Source organism: Balearica regulorum, chromosome 4 (assembly GCF_011004875.1).
Source record: "Balearica regulorum gibbericeps isolate bBalReg1 chromosome 4, bBalReg1.pri, whole genome shotgun sequence".
NCBI classification, from domain to species: domain Eukaryota; kingdom Metazoa; phylum Chordata; class Aves; order Gruiformes; family Gruidae; genus Balearica; species Balearica regulorum.
The window spans coordinates 63,530,672-63,551,790 of record NC_046187.1 but is presented as its reverse complement, the minus strand read 5'-3'; the positions used below and the strand labels follow the sequence as shown (position 1 = coordinate 63,551,790).

General features: G+C 36.8%; 1 protein-coding gene and 1 long non-coding RNA gene across 6 annotated transcripts in view; one reads left to right on the top strand and one right to left on the bottom strand.

Annotated features, from left to right (window-relative positions):
* The window catches only part of KCNIP4 (potassium voltage-gated channel interacting protein 4), a 446,323-nt gene that overhangs the window by 200,129 nt on the left and 225,075 nt on the right, over window positions 1-21,119 (bottom strand). The window lies entirely within an intron of this gene.
* LOC142601569 (uncharacterized) lies at window positions 8,857-19,487 on the top strand. 3 transcript variants are annotated; one of them, XR_012835085.1, is made up of 4 exons: window positions 8,866-8,910; window positions 9,523-9,619; window positions 18,253-18,337; window positions 18,500-19,487. It is a non-coding gene; the product is annotated as an uncharacterized LOC142601569 (long non-coding RNA). The 3 variants fall into 3 exon arrangements; XR_012835084.1 differs by lacking the exon at window positions 9,523-9,619 and having other exon boundaries at window positions 8,857-8,910; XR_012835086.1 differs by lacking the exons at window positions 8,866-8,910; window positions 9,523-9,619 and adding an exon at window positions 10,262-10,421.

The following is a 21,119-nucleotide window of genomic DNA, read 5'->3' as shown; positions in this document are numbered from 1 at the left end:
GTAACCAGCATTTCTGTAATAAATCACAAAATGTCAAACTGACATGAACTATAATCATGCTTTACTCTGTCTTTTAATGAAATATATTTCATTTACCAAATACAGATACTACAGTAGTAAACACACATCTTAAACATATTAGGAGTCAATGACATATGAAGATCTCAATTTGACAAGTACTTTAATGAACAGCTTTAACAGCCAGTAGTATGTACCTCCTACTAAATAACTGTTAAAAGTCTATAATATTTGGAATATCATTTTTTCCCCTGTGAATATTGAAAAGCTTTATAAAAAAAAGCTTTCTCTGAAGGAATTCTGTAGGGTTGTATATTGTTCTTTTATTTGCACTGAAAATATATGTTATTCTATGAATCACTATTGAATGTGTAAGACAGGAAAATATTATCTATAACATCTAGAAATCTTGCTGTGCTGAAAAAACTAACCTACTATGTAAAGAATTAATATGTATGCATTCAAACTACGGGAGTGTTATATGTAATTTCTATTACATGACCAGGTGTCTTCTTTCTAGCTTTCTGACAACACAGATACAAAAACTTGTGCTTACCAAAGTATGACTTTCCTCAGTATGCACTTTGCCACTCCAGTGTATCATGTTGTCATGTTAAATCACAAATTAAATCTCAAACTGCTTATGTTGCTTTTTGTTTTAACCTTGGAGTCACTATTAAAGCACAGTGGGGACATAATCACAGGATACACTGAATATCAGGCTAAATTTACCAAAGGATTTTTGACGTTACTTTTTACTTTAGAAAATATGCATTTAGGTACAGAAAATTCAAGATAGTGAAATGTCTGCTTTTCTGCCCCCCTGTTTCTTACTTTCCTCTCTCCATCCTGTCCTCTCTAAATAGGCAAAGTAATTCCAGGTTGACAAGAACAAATAAATACTGAAGGAATTCCCAATTTCAGAATGGTGCTATTACTGCTACTGAGAACACAGCATCTTTTCCTGCAGCCTAGAATCGAAACACTTAAGAAAAAAAGAAAAATTGCTATGCTTATTTTAGTTACTACAATATGGCCAAAATATACATTTTATCTTAAAATACTAATTACCCTATTATTTAGAACCAAAATAGTGCTGCATTTTAGAAATCACTTTTGGAAGAGTCAGTCTGCATGGTACATGCAACTGAAGAAACTTGCTAGAAAATCGGAGATGTCTTTTCACAGTTGTAATGACTATGAATATAAGCGACAGATTACAACCTGTTTTGCTGTACAAGCTTGCTGAATCATCATAAAGCTGTACAAAAGAGAAAAATCGCTAATTATCAGTTATACTAAACTGCTGAAAAATTATATGTGCTTTAAGGTAGAAAACAGCCCGAAATGGGATGATGAGAACAAGAAATATAATGGTCATGCCGAGAGAAGACAGAAGAAAATTAGCAATTAAAAACCAAATGTGATTGTTGGGTAACAGAGAAGGACGGAAATATGCAGTCCAGCAATTGCGCTTCAATTTCTGTAATGGATAATTACATGTTAGACTCTAATGTGGAGGAGATTCCTTTATAAAGCAATCCCTTTATCATGCATTATACATCACTTGCAAGGCCTACCAGGAAAAAAAATCTCTTTTTTCTTGAAAACACCGAGTAATTACTTCTATATAGATATATTGGAAATAAAGTACTGCTGCACACAGTGGAGCCCATACCAGTTTTTATTGCAAAAAATTCAAAACGTACCATGAAATCTACGAAACCTTCATAAGCTCTCTGTAACAATCACATGTGTTGAGATTTTAATTAGAATGCTGTAGTTTGGAGTCAAACTAGTAACTCCAAAGTTCTAACTAGTTTCTGCTTTGGTAGCCGTTTCATATTTTCAGTATCCATTCCTTCTTCCTGAAATAGAACTGCTAGCGGCAGAACACCAGTGATCTTTTTGTTTGTCAGAAAGACTGCTTAGAGGGTATGAGATTCTAGGGGAAGTCCTGGTTTTAATTTTTTAATGATGGTAATAAATCAGAGCTTCTGGCTATCTGCTGTTCCTAAGACCATCCTATTCCACAGACATTCTTCCTAAGATGTCCAGTTGTGCTCTGTTAATTTGCTTAATGCAAAGCCCTGCCTTTGAGCACCTTTAAGGAAACTGGCTAACTATAGCTAAGAGTTGTAATCACATAGAAACATAACAAAGGAAGAAGTTTTCCAAAGAGTATGTTTATCACTACATGCAAGAGCACCAGATCTGTTACAGCCTGTAACAATTTGTTGGCAAATCACAATGTCAGAATTTGCTGATACAAATTCCTTAGGGGAAAAACCTACTATTATTAACTCCTGTCATAAAGAAAAGGCTACCTATCAGAAATTATTGACTATTGCAGCTGGTTTAGTCCCACTGTCCGAGGCGATCTACTAAAGTCTCCAAAAAAACAATATCAGAACTACATACATTTCTACACTAGAAGGCAGTTATAAATTCCTCTCAGATTATGCTTTGGAGTATAGTTCTGAGCTGCTCCAACAAAAATTAATTAATCCCAGTGATTAATACTGAGAACAAATAGCACTACTGCTGCTGTTGTAAAATACTGTCCAAAACTATAACTAAAGAAGAGCTAAACCCGACACGGGAGCTTCTTGCTAGCCACACACAGATTAGATGAGTGTGCTATTGCAGCATTGTTGCTGGACAGTGGAGGGCATCTGTGAGAAATGGAAAGCAGAGACCCCGTGGCATGGATTGACTCGTCAGTATGTTTGGGTTGCACTTCTGCTTTGCCACACCAGCAGCCTTGCTTTCCTGGTATTATCTCTACTGTTGCTTTGTATAGATGGAAAAAGCATGCCACACAGGACATTTTTAAGAGAACACTATTACAAGTAGTTACAATAATTCAGAACAGAAGAGGTTAAGAAATATCCTATGCTGAAGTTTCTGCTTAAAAAGGGTGTCTGAGAGAATGTATATTCAAGGAAGGCACAGTCTGAATTCAGATGAAGCCCCAGTAAAAAAAGGTACAATAGCAATAAAAATGAATGAGTAGTAGCAACTTGTAGCAAGCAGAATTATATCCATTTAGTTGGGGATATAGTGGGAACTCTTGTACGAAATTACAAAATCTGTACTGTCTATAGCATGTTTCTTACACCAGACAAGTGGAAGGCAGCAAATGTAACACCAACACTTAAGACGAGCCTGGAGAATTAATAAGACTAGCATACACTGCTTCTCTGAGCTCTGTACACCATTGTCAGAGACAGGCTCCCAGACAAGAGGGTCCTTTGAAGTGACACAAATATCTATTAATTTTGAGTATAATTGATTTTCTCATTGCCCAACTGAGTCTGAAGTCTCTCCTTCCTAAAAGTTGCTTGGGGCAGCTTGAAAGTTATATTTTCCCCAATCAACCCTGATAAATAGTCTATGGAAAGGAAACCTGTTCTTATGCACTCCATCACCAGTTTGTATTCTAAACACATTTACTCCCAAATGGTGAACTGTGGTCAGTATTCCTGTCGTTAAGCAATTATTGCCCAATTGTTGGCAATTATTGCCCAAAATAAATGTCATAGGTAAACACAAGGTGAATCAACCAAAAACGCTATTACCTCTCTAAGATGTGCAGTGATCATATTCATGTGACTATGTCTGCAAAGTACAGCAGATAAAACCATCTGAGGTTATCTCAGAATAAAATTAATTAAAACCTGTATTAGAGAATGATTTGAGCTTCAACCATATCTGGTACTGCAAAAGGCTGTATCCATTGTGAGTAGGGCTGGCTCAGCTGCAGGATATGAAAACTGGTAAGTCAGGTTATGTAAGTGTTGTTTAAACTGGGCAGCCAGTACAGACATGATGTAAGGTACAAACCATCAAGATTTTATACTACAGCAAACACAGAGCTAGGATCTCAAAGGAAAGCACAGGAACAACATCAGTGCCCATAGATCTAAAGAAAACAACTGTAAATTGCCGTAGATAAACCACAAAAGAGGCTCAGAGGAGACTGGATTTTGCAAAGGCCTATCTCAACTCTAAGTTTCTCATTTACTCTAAGCAGTAAGTATGCAAATCCACTACACCAAATGTAACTTTTGGATGTAGATAAAAGCATTTCCAAATGTATTATGGATGTCATTATCTATAATGTTAATGCATTTGTCACATCAAGCAGAGAGCCACAGGCTAATGGATTAACACTGGACAGTGATTTAGCAAGCTGTGCTCCCTAAATACATCTGCTTGTTACACTTTGGAAGATTTCTAGCTGTACCTCAATTATACCTTCAGATGTTTGAGGAACAAAACCTTTTATCTGCTTACTTGTACCTTCCATTTACTGCTAAATAACCTTCCTTTCTCTTTGAAGTGGTCATCAGGACACAAATTCACCACAGGATTACTGCTATCATTGTTCCACCACATCCACCAGACTGGAGCAAGCTAAGAGGGTGTAGGGTGTGAATTCCTTAAGGAACCATTGTGCAGAAGCATCTGCAATTCCACAGTGTTCAGAGAAAGCATGGCTGGAAGTTCAGATAGTTTTTAAGGGATGTCAGGAATCTCTGAGGTCGTCTGGAGTGCACTAGGATCACATCTTGTGGTGCTTCCCAGTCACTCTCATAACAGATCCCAACAGTTTCCTGCTCTGTGTGAATTTTTTTTAAAAGAAATCATTTAAAATAGCCAGTCTATGGTGAAGACTACAAGCAAGATTACTGACCAGCTGATAAGAAAAGAATTTGGTTTATCTGGGTATGTACCTTTGGTCAATGTCCCTGCTGTGTAGAAGATGCTTAAATACTGAAAGTTATCCAGTATGTGTGATGGGACGTGAGAAGCACTGTGCTGAGCTGTGTGAGAGCAGACTTGGAACAGAGACAAAGACTGAAGCATCTTCACTGAAAGGCAGAACAGATTCCTGGAAGCAAAAACCAGGCTAGCACTTAGTGATTGCATTCATTTTTCTGAAGACATCAGTAAAAGTAAGGCTGGAAGGAAGCATAGACTGGGAATGTTAATCAGAAAGGTATTCAGCTGGGATCCTTGGGACAACTCAAGTCTCAGGCCAAAGGACTGACACTTCTGGCTTGCTCTTAAGCAAACAAAATGGTCACAGTGTCAAAAAATGAGAAACAGTTCATCATTTTGAATGAACTTCCCACTCATGACCTCCTCATTTGATACGAGTTTGACTGCCTAAGAACACACTTGAGGCTCCTGGAATGTTAAAATGTGAATGCAATATATCCAACATTCTCAAGAATGGTTGATTCTCAGACCTGAAGAAGGGGCCTCATACTTCTATGTTGTTGGTGCTACCTGACAGAATATGAAGTTTACACAGGCTGAAGTCCTGCAAAATGTAGGCAGGATTTCTGAAGGGCCTGCCAGATTAAGTTTCTTAGTCCAAAAAAACCAGTGTAGGATTGAAAGTAAATGACTGAATTGGAAAGAAAATTGTCCATCAAACCATTCCAAGTGCTGACATTCTGCCAGTGTATAAATTAAATAATAGACAAGAAGAGCAGTTATACACAGACTCCCAACATTTTTGTGACACAATAAAGCTGGAGTCACAATGACATGCAGTGCACATAAAATATAGTACAGAGCATAACCTTAGAATATGCTGCGGTATGACCCCATAGAGCTAGTTAAGCCATTATAGCCTTGATACTCCTAGATGGTTTAGGATCTTTCAGCATTTGAAAATTGTCCCAAGACAGGTAGGATCCAGCTGTAGGAAAGTTCATGAAGCAATCTTACTACTAACAGTAATGAAGCAATCTTACTAGTCATATTGTACTAATAATAGTATATAGAGCTCGTGTTACCTTGAGCTCTTTTTGCCCTTCACCAGGAAATTGTTAACTGTTTCCATCTGAGTAATACTACCAGCACACTAGTGAAGGTCTTTGGAGACCTGGAAAACTCAAATGGAAAACTCAATGATAAGGCACATCATAAACTGAAGATATTTCCTAAACTTTATTATATTACAACATGTAGTATGTGAGAAAAAAAGTCCATATATTAAAACCAATTATTTCCTGAAGCAATGGACTTGTAACAGTCAGTACCATCATCTCAGACTTGAATTTCAAAATAAAAATATTGATCTTCTTTAGGCCCAAGGTGGATCCTGTTTGGCACCTAAAAGTGTCTGCTGTAAATGTCCTTTCTCCCAAAGTGAGAGGAGATTTTGTTCCTAGGACTGGAATATTAACTACTTCCTGCTTGTGGAAGCATCCCTGGAGAGAGATAGGATAAGCGGTGGAGAAGACAAATAAATAATAGAGTAATCACATATACCCAAGGGCACAGATGTTCATTTTCCTAGAACCTGACATTGTTCCCACTCATATGTACAGAGACATGAAAGCCACTTGCCAAAAGGTGCGAGTATCCAATCTTTCTATTTCACGGATACCTTCAATTTCCCAAAGAAATTGATCTTTAATAGAAAAAGAAAAAAAAAAAAAGATTAAAAAGACGAAGAAAAAACAAAAAGAACTAGTGGGTTTGTTTACTGGATAGTATCAACACATCCCTTTTCTGCTGCTCTTGACACAAATGTCTGTACAGAGGTAGTGATATTCAGAGGATTTGACTCTTGGGTGCAACTGCAAATACGTTTTCATTCTGAAATTCAAATGAAAATTACAGGTGGATGTAGAGTGGCTCTGGAGTCATTTGGGGTGCTCAAGATGTCATGAGGGTGTGGAAAATAAAATGAGAAAGGTTTGATTCTCGCCTGGTAAGAGTGAAGTGGACAGGACTGGCAGGTAGGATTGAAAGGGTCTTTGTGTTACTGAAGTTATGTCTGATGGTACAATCTTTATGATGATCTTTTTCATTAAGAGGGGAACACTCTCATAGCTTCTTTGAGACAGGAAAGTCCAAGCATTTCTATAGATGCTAAAGAAGTTTGTGGGTATAATGAGGATTTAACTTCTGACAGGTTACTGCATGAAGGAATACCAAAGCATACGCTCTTATTTCTGTGGCACTATTGCACACACTTCCCTTACCCTTAAAGCAAGGTGTCACAGGACTAGAAAAGAAATGTGTTTCTTCCATGAGCACAAGGACTCAATAACAGTGGTCTATCCTTAAGATTATGGCACTACAAAACCCAGTTGCAAACCAGATGATTGATTCACCAGCTGTTGAATTTTGCCATTCACTAGGACAGCCACTCACAGCTATGTCCGCTGTTGAAAAACATCTAAGAGTCTGAACCAGGTCAGGCTGAACCTTTGGTTGACTCAGAGAGAGGTAATCACTCCCTTCAGTGACTATTTGAGAAAAGACCTTATACTGACAAGCTATCTGATGGATGAGTGGGGATGTTTTTCACCTTGTATCTGCCTGGCAAGGCCAGTGCTCGAGGTCTTGAATTACTTGCCAATTACAGCTCACTTCCAAGAAACAGGCTGAGGTCAAGACTGAAATCAGCTTCAACTAGATCTAAATAGCCACGTTCTTGGTTACTGAGACCATCATATTTTAAAGAATGGAAAACATTTAATGCTTTGATAAAAAAAAGTTACAGTTTCATTACTGTTCTTCAATTATAATAGAAAAAGCTCCCCCCTCGTCCATGATCACCCCCTCCTGATTCTATACATCCACATAACACAGAGATGCCTCAAAATGTTAGTGAATATAGAAAATACACAAATATTAAATTTGTTACTTCAGCACTGCAATAAATATTTACTACAGAACTTCAGAAAAATAAAAATCTGTGCATGAAAAGTTACATTTTATCATTTTTCCTGACTGCAAAAATCTCTCTCTCTCTAAATTAAAAGTAGTGATACTGCAGGATAATAATCAGAAGGAAAATTCCCAGAATAATAAATCTTAATGAAGGAACAGAAAAGATAAAAATGGGAGGAATGGGGATCTTCCAAAGAGGGAAAAAATACATCTTTATACTCACCTATATTCATAAAGATAAATAATTGCAGATAATTTTTTTCTAAAAGTTAGTTTGATGACCCAGTAGCAAATGGAACAGTTCTGAAGCAGCACTCCTAATTCAACATATTATTTCACTTTTTATGGTTGGCTAATTTAAGATGAACAAAACCACAGGAGGTAGTACACTTGTACTAATCCATATCAGGCTTCACAACAGAAGGTCACATCTTTAATATGGTTATTTCAAAGGAAAAAAAAAATTACAAAAGATTTTCTAATGAACTCTTCAAATGAAAAAGATAGGAATTCACTCTTGTCTTTAATTCCGTGTAGGATGACAAAGGTGAATATCTCTATTTGACATGAAAATATAAGGTGAGCTAATTAATGCTTAGATGCATTAGTGGTAAATTATCAAATATGGGCAAGGCAGGGATATTACCCCTTACTTCTGATCTGTCTGAGAACAGTTTTGAATCCTGTGTACAGTTTGAATATCAATCCTCTATGAAGTTTATTAAAAACTGAAAAAGATTCAGAAAAGAACCACAAAACTTAGTCTGAATCTGGAAAGCAAATCGTGTAAGTGCTAAAATATTTTTACTTAGTTTCTAAGAGAAAAAGGTGAAGAATTTCCTAAACACAGATTAAAAATTAATCTACAAAGGTCAAAGATATGCTACATAGTATTTTAAACCTAGCAAAGGATAGGGAAAGATATTACATAGGTAGCTCTTAAGCTAAACAGCAAGAAAAGCCAAAAGTGGATACACATTTCTAGCATTGAAAGTAATTATCTGTTGGGCCAGCTTGTCAAGGATGTCATGATGAATCTTTAACTTGGGTTTTTACAGTGAGATTACTTTTTAAATAGCAATGGTTTAGGTCTATTAATTATTGGCTCAGTCAAAAAATTCTAACACTCAGAAAGGGTTGCTTCTTAGAATAGTCCTGTAAGAGAATGGTAAGGAAGCAAAGAGAAAAGTAAGTAACAGTTAAAGTATGAATTTTAGCAGATTATTATGATTTTTGCAATGATAATTCAAAGGTGATGTCTTCTCACTGAATGGGTCAGCATTTGAGGTGATTGCAAATTCCTTCCTGTCTTAATGACATTTTTATTATTGCTGAACTATTAAAGCAATTTTGATTGTGGGCAAATGCACTACATTTCATTATATTGCAATTGCCAACTTGCTAAACAACAATTTCAGCACCACATTCTGCCTTCAGTTATACCTCTCTACTTCTTAAAACAATTGCTCATGTTCTGGTAACCTGATTCATCTCAGATTACTTATCCAGCCTTAAAATTGGCCAGAATGTGATCTCTAGGCTTTGCGACGATGAGTAGGAGGGAAAGAGCTCTAACTTGTCTTCAAATCCCAAATGGTTTTCAGGTATGGCATTTACATTTGTGTAAGAGCAGGACTTTTATTTGTAAAATATATCTTAGAAGTCTTAAATTCAAAGTTAATTAAGGCAATCTAGATTGATGTTGTATAAAATATACATAATGAACATTAAAGTAATTTTTGTTCAAATATATTAAAAATTTAGAAAACTCAAAATGTGTAAAATTCCTTTTATCACCAGCTGCGAGTTACAAATGACGCAAGGCAGAGCTCCGATGCACCTCCTATCCTTAGGAACTTGCTAGGTGTTCAGTGGTAAACATTTTTTGAGAGTACAGGTACTTTTGCTGTCTTGCAAATAAAAATTTAAATCTCAGACTTCAAAGGAGGCAACTCAGATGGCATGTTAATATATTTTAAATATTTAAGATGTATATCCTAAGGCTAAACAAAATTTGACTCAGTGTGAAAACAAGTTCTTTCTAATGAAAAAATAGTCAAGGACTTTACTCAGATGATAGATTACTTTCCAAGTGGGTAGACTGCACCCTCCTACAGTGGCAGAATACGGTTTCATCTTCTGAGGGAACAGAATTACTGCACATGAGGATTATGGATTATCTGCACAAATTTGGGCTTTCCAGAAATATCAGGTTCACTATAAATGCACTACAAGATAAATCTCTGCCTGCTTTTTAAGCACAACAGATGAGCATGGGCTGCCACTATCAGAGAAACTTAACGCAGGCTGTGTCTTGTTTGTGTTGTTCCTGAAAGCTCCTCAGACACAGGTAAGAGGTGGCTGTATATAGATGACTTTTTTCACCAGCAGCAATTGTCTGTCTTGGTGACCTACAGCCACCCCATCACTTGGTAGAGGCACAGTCAGAAAAAATGCTGATTGAGTATGAGCTTCTCCTACCAAAAGAACAGATCAACTTGTAGATGGCTTGTTCACTGCCTTTAAAATCCTCGATCAGGTATTTTCCAAGAAAATGGGTCTGATAAGCAACAAATAACATGTGAGCTGCAAGATGACTGACCTTCTGAAAAGATCTTTTGAAAAGCAGTGTGGAAGGGGAGAATGGTTCATTTCTGGGCCTCACTGATGTGACATGCTGTCTCATCTTATCAGTCAAAGTATTAAAGAAAGTTTTGAACAAAATTACTCCAATACTGCTAATGCATACAGCAGATATACACACATACTTATATAATAATTTATCTTTAATACAAGAGAGGGCATAAGGTTTTCTAACTGGAGATAACAGTAGCAATTAATCTTGAAATGTATTACATTAGCTTTGAAATATTTATAAACTAGGTAATAAGAATGCTTTAATATGTGTCCTCATAATGCATTACTGGACTTTTAGACTGTTTTTCAAGAAAATGCTAATCTTGGTAACAACACTGTTTTGACAATTCTGTAATATAGCCACAACGTTAACCTATGAGTTGAAGTATTCAAAAGTATAGGCATTGCTTACAACTATGAATGTAAATTGGATAGTTTAGGTAGAAAAATGGCATTCTTGAGGACTCAGCTGGAAGAGTAGTTTCTACAAGAAGAGATGTCTTACCAATCATTCACTTTTGCTAATCCAGAGAGACAGTGAGTACGGATAATGTAAGGGGTCCAAAAGGCATCTCTTTTTAGAAGTGTCCCAGCAAGTATTCAAGCAACTGTGAGGTGTGACACTTCTTACACACTGCACATAACTAATCTTTTTCTTGAAAGTAATGTATCTTACAGTTTTGTGTGGTGGGTCATTAGAACTTTCTCCAGAACTTTTTTCTCATATCTTTATACTTGGTCAATCCCATCAATGATTTCTACGCAAGATTCTGTAACTTCTTAGCTGTGTGCATAATGGCATGATTACCTTTGCAACAGCAAGCCATCACTGAACACAAAAGATTGTCAGCCTGATGGAAAAGGGTAACAGAGGGACCAAAAAACCCAGTATCAGGTAGATTTCGTGTAACTCAATCCTGCTCCCCTCCAACAGGGATATTTCAATAAACCTATTTATACAAAACATAATTTGGAAGTGAAGTTTGTTATAAAAGGTGGAACCAAATGAGATTTACTCAAAGTATAGACCAAGAGAAGAAGAACCAGGTCTGCGCCAATACCTCCCTATCAAACCTTCCTGATTTAGGTGTAGACTCTGGAGTACAAGACTCTATTCTGATGTACCTACAACATTTGCTGAGTTTTATGCATTATCATAATGCACATGTCCAGTGAAGATATCTTCTTTAATGTCCTAAACAATTCACTTCTCTAATAACCCTTTCTCTTTTCTGCTTCAAACACACAGGTTTATTTAGTTGGAGTTTTCTGTATTAGAATTTGTTGTTAGCAATGAGCATTAAACTTACAATCATATTTTTTCTATGTAAAAGTACACAATATTTCCTACAATAACTTTGATATAACTTCTGGGAAATAAATATTTGATTAATAAATGGGTATTCACCTGATTTAATCTCTTTTCTTTCATTATCTCACATTATCAACAATGAGAAGATAGCTGTTGTGGCCTGCTTTGGATGATCCAAGTTTTACCTGTCTGAAAGAGAATAATTTTTGGACTATTGATCCAAAACAGAAAATGTGCCTGGAGAAGCATATATACCAATGCTTCTGTAGTGTTATCAGAAAATGACAGTAAGGGCTATCAGAAATAAAGATTGGACAACTACAATCAGAAATTACTTCTAGAGATACCACTGGGGAAAACCACTGCAGAAATCAAAACCAGAGATGTTGTATCAGATTAAATCATCTGCCTCATTAGATTTAGGCAGCATTCACTCTGGCTTTTCTGAATTTTCTACCAGGTGCTGAACAATTCATCAATAGCTACCAGAGAAATAGGTCAGATATATAACTAAAAGAACTCTCCTATTAAAAAAAAAAAAAAAAAAAAAAAAAAAAAAAAAAAAAAGAAGCTAAAATACAAGATCTTCTCTATAACCTTAAGAAGATATGCAGTCATTTGTAATTTTAAATGAAGAAATTTGGGAAGACAATTCAGGAAGGGGCCACAGGGAAATGTGAAAATACAAACTATAAAACTAAATAATAAGGCTGTCTAGCACACTTTCAGTGACGCTGCTTAATCTTTCATCTTTGATATAAGAACACATAGGACTAAAACAATTTAGCAAATTTAACTGACCTAATGAGGCAACTGAAAAAAAAAAAAACAACAAAAAACCAGGAAAACTGAGCAAAATGAATGCAGTCTGAATTCAAAGTGTGCATATCTAGTATATCTAAACCTATATGTCTTTGGTGTGTCAAAAAGCCTGACTTTCTGAAGCTGAGGAATATTTTGAGTGAAGGTGACTGATAGGAAAATCAGACAAAAGAATATAATAAAAATAAGGAATTTTACAGGAAGATGCATTAGGTGGCCAAAATGTTGCAATCCTGCAATAAAGAGAGAAGCTTTGGTTAAAACTTCATTTTCCTTCTGTGGTATAGTAGCTACATTAGTTATAAATGTGAGAGTAATAGCGAACAGATGAAAAAAAAGGGAAATAACAATCTGAATGAATTATGATGTATAGAAAACACAGGAAACTAAAGTCAAAGGAGAAAATCCACTACTGAATAAACTTTTAGAGTTTATATTTGGGTTTGTTATTTCTAAAATACATTAGGAACAAAAGGAAGCATATTAACAAGGATACCATCATAGAGATAATACAGCAAGTGCAGTTGATCTTCCTGATTTCTGAGACATATACCTAATGACTGACACAAAGTGAATGGCCAGAAAACATACACTGCCTGCTTAAAAAGGAGAGTAAATCTGGGAGTGACGCAGAGAAACAAACAACATTGCTCACTACGTAAAGATAAGGGGAAAAAACTAGAATCAGACACTGCTCTTTAACAATAGCAAAAAGCAAGAAATTGTGAAATGAAGTGATTACTCCTTCTTCCCTTGTCATCTTCAGAACATGTCAAGGTTTTGGATTCAAGCCACCGAAAGAAAGCACGTAACTGTCACAATTTGAGAATATCACTGACCTTAATGGACAGATCTCAAATAAAAAAGATCACTTGTGCTCACTCTCCTTTCATCAAATGCATTTCATGGTCTAGTCAAAACATGCTACGGGGTTAATCAAAAAAGCCAATGGATGAAAGTTATTGCCCTGCTGCATACAGGAATTTAAAACACATGATCTGACAAGTCCTTTTTACTTCATGTAACAAGCTGGGAAATTTACTGCTCTCTGGCTTCACTTTCCTCATACATTTGCATACATCAGGAGATAATTCTATTTGCTGTTGTAAAGCATTTTGAATTCTACAGAAAAAAATAATATAGAAAGTATTATTAGCACTAATATATTTCAAAACAGAATGAGTACACCTGATTTCACTATTCGGGTTATATTCTTCTGCCTACCGAGTTTGGCATGCCATTTTTCCCTTAATCATTGACAAAATTATGTTCTTCAAAAATGTTTGCTCTTCTACTCAGTAAACCATGAAACTAATTAGCTCTAAATATCTTGCTTAAAAAAAAAAGAAAAATCCATAACATCAATCTAAGTTTTATTGGGTTTTGATAATTAAGACAGACTTTTTTTTTTTCTATTTCAGCCTTAAGTACTGAAAAGTAATAAATGTTCTCAAACCTTGGTAGAAATTGTGCCTATTTTGATTTATACTACCCACATCTAATGATAGCTAAGATAGATAGTGAAAAAAGTGAAAAAAGAGAGTCAATAAATGTAACTAGAAGGCATTTATAGATTTTCATTAAAAGGGAATTCAGCCCTTGTGGAGAATATGTAAAAGTAAAGGCATTTACAGTCATAGGCAAACAGTGTGCCGTATATAATTTTCCTTTACTTATGGTGGCTCTTTGACAGTAGGAATGTAGCATTTACTTATGCAAAGTAAATAAATAAAACAGATGCTTCGAAAATACAAATTCTATGTTAAGTAGCCAGCAGGAAGTAGGGGAAGTAAATATCAGAAGTTGTTTCCCTGGGGGAGATAAAACCGAGCAGAGTCCCAGCCCTTTCTGATACCCAGATTATTCTCATAAAGTTCTCTAGGTTATCACCTAAAATTACAAAAGAGTAAAGCTGAGCAATAAGGTTCTAGTATTCTTCCATTTCACAGTAGATGAGATAATTTCCATTTATTCAAAGTCCCATTCTATATGAGATAACTAATAACCAAACAGCAACAGGACTGAGACCCTTGTGCTCATGAACTGCATCATGACTATTTGCCACAGAGGAAAGCTGAGAGTTCTCTGATCAACTCTCTGCTTACTTGGGTCTAATACCATTGTTCTTTTTTTTTTTAAAAAAAAAGTTAATTATAAACTAGTAAGTGTGCAAAAGGCATTGTACTGATAACTCAGAGTATAGTATTCTTTACCCATCTATTTCTTTGACATCTCTCCATTCACAGTTACAGTATTTACCTACTTTGATCTCTGTGGATGTAAAGCACTAGACAAGCACATTATCATTGGCCATGACAATGAGTCTTGAGAAAAGAAACTCTTCAGCAGCCACTGACCTGGGAACACCACATGGTTTTGCCAGCAACAAGGGGCTAGCCTTCAGAAGATGATTCAGAGATGTCAGACTGCTTAAAGCAGGCTACTAAGTGCTGAAGGCACCTATTACAAATTCCCTTTGCTAGCAAGTTTCTTTTCTTACCTGCTTATTTCTCTCTTTTAAAACTCTATCCAGAACTTGATGCTTCTAGTATGAAAAAAAAAAAAAAAAACCCAAAAAAATGAAAAAAAAAAACCAGAAAGGGAAGCGCTTTCCTCTTATTCATTCTGCCCAGTGGTGACCTGCTGAGCAGTCATGCAGGATGCACAACCTGATCAGGAGCTTGTAGCTGCAAAACAACTATAAAACACACTGCTGTCTACAAATGACTTGCTAGTGCTGTTTGAGCAGAAATATTTAATCAAGGGAAACTTCGCTGAAGTTCTGTGTAAAAGATTTCTCTCCACTGCTCACTCATTCGCATCTGAGTAGTTGTTTCAACAGCTGTTTTAATTCAATTTATCTTGTTATATATGAAGACTTAATTGAACAAATTACTTCTAAGGAATGCCTGAAATTGCTAATATTAAAATTTCTATCATCTCTTTTTTTCTTTAGCACACTGTCAGCTCTGGCTAATCATTTCACATATTGGTCCATGATTGCTTTTGTACTTCATAATTCTGCACATAACTCTCTTTGACATCAAGACTGATCTTAAGAAAAATGGCAGAAAAGCCCCTATGTTTATTACAAACTATTTCTAGTATGAAGTGCTAGTGATTATCAATCCTCTGAAATGAATATTCCTCCATTTCTATCCATGAACAACACTGTGAAGAGGGACATTCACTGTGGAAATGTTGAAATTCCCAGCAGATCACAGCCTGGATGGCAAAACAGCTTTGGTGGCTGCTAATTTCAGAGCAACCACAAGTAACTTCCACTGTGTTTCCAATCGTATCCAGTCCTTGTCGAAAACAGTTATAAATACTGCAAGAAACTCCCTATGTGTCCAAGGTTTTGCTCTGTTTTCCAGCTGATGAATGGGAAGTTGTCAATAGCCAGGACATTAAAATGGGATTAGAAGCTGCTTTGACATTTTAGATGAATCAAGTGTTTCAGTAATTTAACTCAATTATTGCAATTTTTGCTGTAAAGTTCTACTACTGCCACTCTCGGGGCTCCTAAACAAGGAGCTTAGATAGATACCAATAATATCAAAACATGGAAACCACATTTTACAGTAACATATTGTGACTACTTCTGTGCCTTTTTTTTTTTCCTGTTAGAGGTACTAACTGCTATAAGAGTATTTCCTAACAAACAGGGTATTCTTACGTAAGTATTTTTGATCATTCATATACTTCACATTTCTTCTCTGAACCTTATCCCTAATGGTGTAGGTTTCAATGCTTACACTGATGAAGAGGAGTTTATTTTCCTATTTATTTAATTAATACGTGATTTAGCTTTTGAAAATCAATCCAGGTTTTCCAAGAAACATTAGGACAAAACCATTTTAATTTAGGAAGGGGCTCATCTCATGATGATTCAGCCACTGTTTCTCCAACAATTTACCCAGAATAAGGGACATACAAGGAAGATATTCACATACAAAACCTCTTTCATATCTCCATCAAGTTCATATGATCCTTATATATGAAGATCGCAATCTCTTCAGAAAAGTACTAGAAGTATACTGAAATAATATATACTGATCTTAAGATGATAACATGCTGTATATTCAACTTGATCAGTTCTTGTGTCTCATTTTAATTGTGAATGACTTTTGGAAAAACCTGCCATACAAGAAGAAATATGATTAATTTTAAATTTATATCTGGGAACAAACTTTCCTGATTAGATATCAATACACTACTCCTTACACCTAATACATCACTGTTTTAAAAAATCGGTAAAGTTTATCAAGGAGGACATAACCGGATTTATGAAGAGTTAAATATTTAACCTGGAGACAAAGTCTGTGCAATCCACAACCCATGAGAGTGACTAAATCTATTCTGTTACTTATCATTTTAGGAGCTGTCATACAATATTAAAAACATCTATTTGAAAATACTTTTATAAGAACAGTAAAACCACTCAGCAGTTACAGGCAACTAGGCAAAACCACAGAAAGCATACTGTGATCTAAGTGAGTGCAATACATCATAAAATAATATTTAACCTAGAGATACAGTCTCTGCAACCCACAACCTACAAACGTATATAAATCTATTCTGCCACTTATCACTTTAAGAGCTGTCATACAATATTAAAAACATCTATTTGAAAATACTTCTCCTACAGCAACAGAATCACTCAGCAGTTGAAGGCAACAGGGCAAAACCACAGAAAGCATACGGTTATCTAAGAGAGTGCAGTACATCAGAAAATAAGTATAAGCAAGTATATAACATTTTTATTCCAAAAATATTTTAATATTTTCATAAATAATGTAAACAATTTCTTATTATTATTATACACATAATTTGTATTGAAGATTCTGAAGAAAGCAGGATATTACCTACATTTATGATAGTTATTATGACACTGAAAAGAAGAAAACGAGATTTTACTATTGATTTACATAAATTGCACCTGATTCTTCCAAATTAATGTGGAAGTGGTTCCCAAAGTTCAGAATCATGACAATACAGTGTAGGAAGGAAGATAAGTTACCTTCAAGCTTTTGTTACCCTGACAGAGACTAATTCTGAAATCTAGATCTCTACCAAAGCTTCAGTATGATTTAGAGAGTTCAGATTTAGCATCCGGCGTCAGGTGCACTGTGTTCCAGATTATTACTGGCTCTATGGATGATTTCCAGATAGACGTAGGATGCATTTTATATACCATAAACTATTCCTCTACGTGAAACATGCAAAAAGATTTCACTGGGACACATTAACCTTTTAGGGGGAAAAAAATGTGTGATATAACCTATTCAAAGCCAGACAACTGCAAATATCCTTAAAACAAACAACATTTTCAAAAAAACTGCCACCAACTTCCTCACTGATTTCTGGAAAAGCACATGGATAGTCTGAGTACAGTTGTAAAATTCATTTTGTCTTAACATTCTACTTAAAAACACCTCTAACATTTGCAAAATTTTATGATGCATATACTTTTCATGCAGGGGTGGAAATGACTAGCCTTGATACTTATAAAAGTAATGACAATTTTTTCAACTCTCCAGTAAAAGTGTATAAATCTTTCTTTCTACTGTAATCAGTTCAGATCTTTAATTCTCAAGTTTAAGGAAAAAATGGGGAATAAACCTGCACAGTTCCTGAACTATGAGAAAACCAATTCATGAGTCTGTACAATTTAGCTAAGCCCCGTTTTCATACACCTTTTTTTTTTTTAGCTATTACTTGATTCCCATATAACATGCTTTTTATCTCATTCACAGCAGTTGACCACCACAGAGGAATGGGGCATATATGTCTTCCTGTGGTTTTATCTAGCTGGCATGCTGGAAACCTGTCCTGCATCAGGTAAGAAGAAACTTTAAGGCTCCGTGCATACAGAGATGGCCAGTTTTTCAGCCAGTGAGGCAGACAAAACAGGCAGCTGCACGAGAAACTTGTTTCTTACAGAAATCTTACAACCTCTTACGGGCAGCTTCACTATATTTCTAATTGTCTTTCCATTATCAGCTTCCCCAGCCATAAAAGCAAGTGCAGACAACAATCAAGTGCTGAATTTTGCCAGGGAACCCAACCAGATGTGAAATCAGACTCGACAGAGCACACACAAACCTGCCGACCAACCTAAAAAAGTAAATATGACTTTTTTTGTTTTCCAAATCTCTGCAGCCTCTAATGCTGGACATACCTTTTATTATAACATTTCTCAAGTTGATTGACATTTCGATTTACAACTGAACAGACAACAAAAAGAAAAGCAGAAGTTCATATATTTGAAGGGAATCTCTCCATTGTCATTTAAACTCAATATAATGCACTCTAATGGATACATAAATTCTTTATAAAAATGCACTTGGTAACACAGTTTTGTGAGTCCCTGAAGGGTTTTCAGATTCTGTAATCAATACTAGCAAGTCCACGCAAGACAGCAACACAGAGAGAGAAACAGTTGAGTGAACTTCCTTATTTAAAATCACTTGAAGAGAAGACTGCGTTTCTTGAAAGGGTTACATAAACAGGATTACTTTAGACCTTTTCATAGGAGCAAATTTTGCTTATATTCTCACTTGTTAACACATGAAACCAAAATCTCTCAGTCAACAAAGTTCCCCTTTTCATAGGCATAAGTATATACACTGTACTCAAATGCTAGCTTACAGAAAGATTTGAAAATACAATATTTCTTCAATATTTGAGAAACAGACCATTTCAGTCTGGAACCTAATAAAACCCTGGGATGCAATGAATATCATTACGTTATCAACCATGCTGCAATCAGTGTTTTGTTAGACTAACTCCTCATATGGTAAGAATAACAGCACTTTTACAAACAAGGTAAAAATAATCTTCCACTAGCTTTTACAAATAAAACACACATTTAAAATAAAGTAAGCTTCTTATTTTTCATTTTTACTGCTTTATAAACAAACAATATTGCTAAGAAGAAAGGAGCTGATCTAAGATAAACAAAGCATCAAGCAATGAAACTTGCACTTGGTTGCCCTGAGTGAATGTTAAAGTTGCTTATTTTGAATCTGAGTATTGTAGTTCTTCTTCCTCAATCAGATTTTAAAATGGTAACAGCAAATCAAATATTCAACAGGTTTTTAAATACTATAACACATATAACTTGCTATTATAACAATCCCAGTACAGGTAATGTTATCATGAAGAGATCACAAAACAATTGTTAATAGATTACAAGACAATTTTAAGGCAATATAACTGTATTTGCATATGTTAACACCCCAAAATCTGCTTTGACCCCTACTACTTTAAATTTGCAGCTTTAAAACAGGACTAAGAGATTCAGATTTGAAGGCATTTGTCTCCGTTTACCACCTAAGTTTATACTTGCAGTATTCAGGATAGCAGTTTATTTTTCCTGCCAAAGAAAAATCCCCGCAACTTTAACATCAGCACCGGCCAGCCCCTGATGTGTCCAGCCGCTCCCCGGGTGACTCGGGTGGTGCCTTACACCCGGCCCACAGGTGCCCCTTGCCTCGCCGCCAGAGAACAACCAGAACAGAAAAATGACAAGCCACTGAAAAGCACTCCCTTACCTTCTAAACCTGCTTCAATCAGCCCAAACTGTTCCAACACTTTAACAAAAAGCACAATCACGATCAAAACTGCTATCATTTCAAGCCCTTCCAAGTTCATGATGAGTTAGGTCATGGTCTGACCACCGCCACTGAGAAAAGGGCTCTTCTGCCTGGCTTTCTTTGCAAAGCCATTAAACTAGGCGCAGAAGGCTCCTGCGAGGGAAGGGGGCGAGCGGGAGGGAAGCGGGAGGGAATACATCCAGGCTACCCGAGCAGAGGCCGGGAGAGGCAGGCGGATCAACCCCGGCCTGCCGGGATCACCCCGCTCCGCCACAGCCGGGCAGCCCTGCGGGCAGCGAGGGGCCGGCCGCCCGAGGATCACCCCCCGCCCCCCGCGCCCCCCCCCCCCCCCCCCAAACGCCGAGGTCACCCGGGAAATGTCCCCGGGAAAAAAACGCGGTGCCGGGAGCGCCGGCGGCACATCGGGGCTGGAGCCGCTCCCGCTCCCCGGGCCGCGCCGCGGGAGGCAGCGGCGGGGCCGAGAGCCCGTTGCCTGGGCAACGCGGGGCCGGGACGCGCGCTGGGCGGCGAGGGACGGCACAGGCCCGATGGCCACCTGGGGGAAGATGCTCGCCGGGGGCTGGAGGAGGATGCGGGATGAAATCGCTGCCATTAGGAGGGGGTAGTCACAGGCAGCCGGAGCGAGAGTCACCCCGCACCTCGCCGAGTTGCGGCTTTCTCTCATTGTGCTGGAGAGAAGGATTTGACAGGGTGTGACTTGCCAACTTCTCGGCTAGTTTCTCCGGGTAAAGAACTGCCTCGGTACTATGAGATACTGACTGTTGCATGCGGCAAGTAATACACGGCATTTTATGCATGGCAGTGTACTACAAATCCCTTTTTTCTTTTTTTTTTTTTTTTGGTAATTAAACAAAAACACCTGCTGTCTCAAATTCTTTGAAGCTTACTGTGTGGCCTTATTTGAAAAACAAAAATTGGAAAGAACAGACTGAGAAGGAGAAAGAAAAGCAAGCTCATTATTTCTGATGGCTTCTAACTTCAGCAATATTTGCTAAACAAAGTAC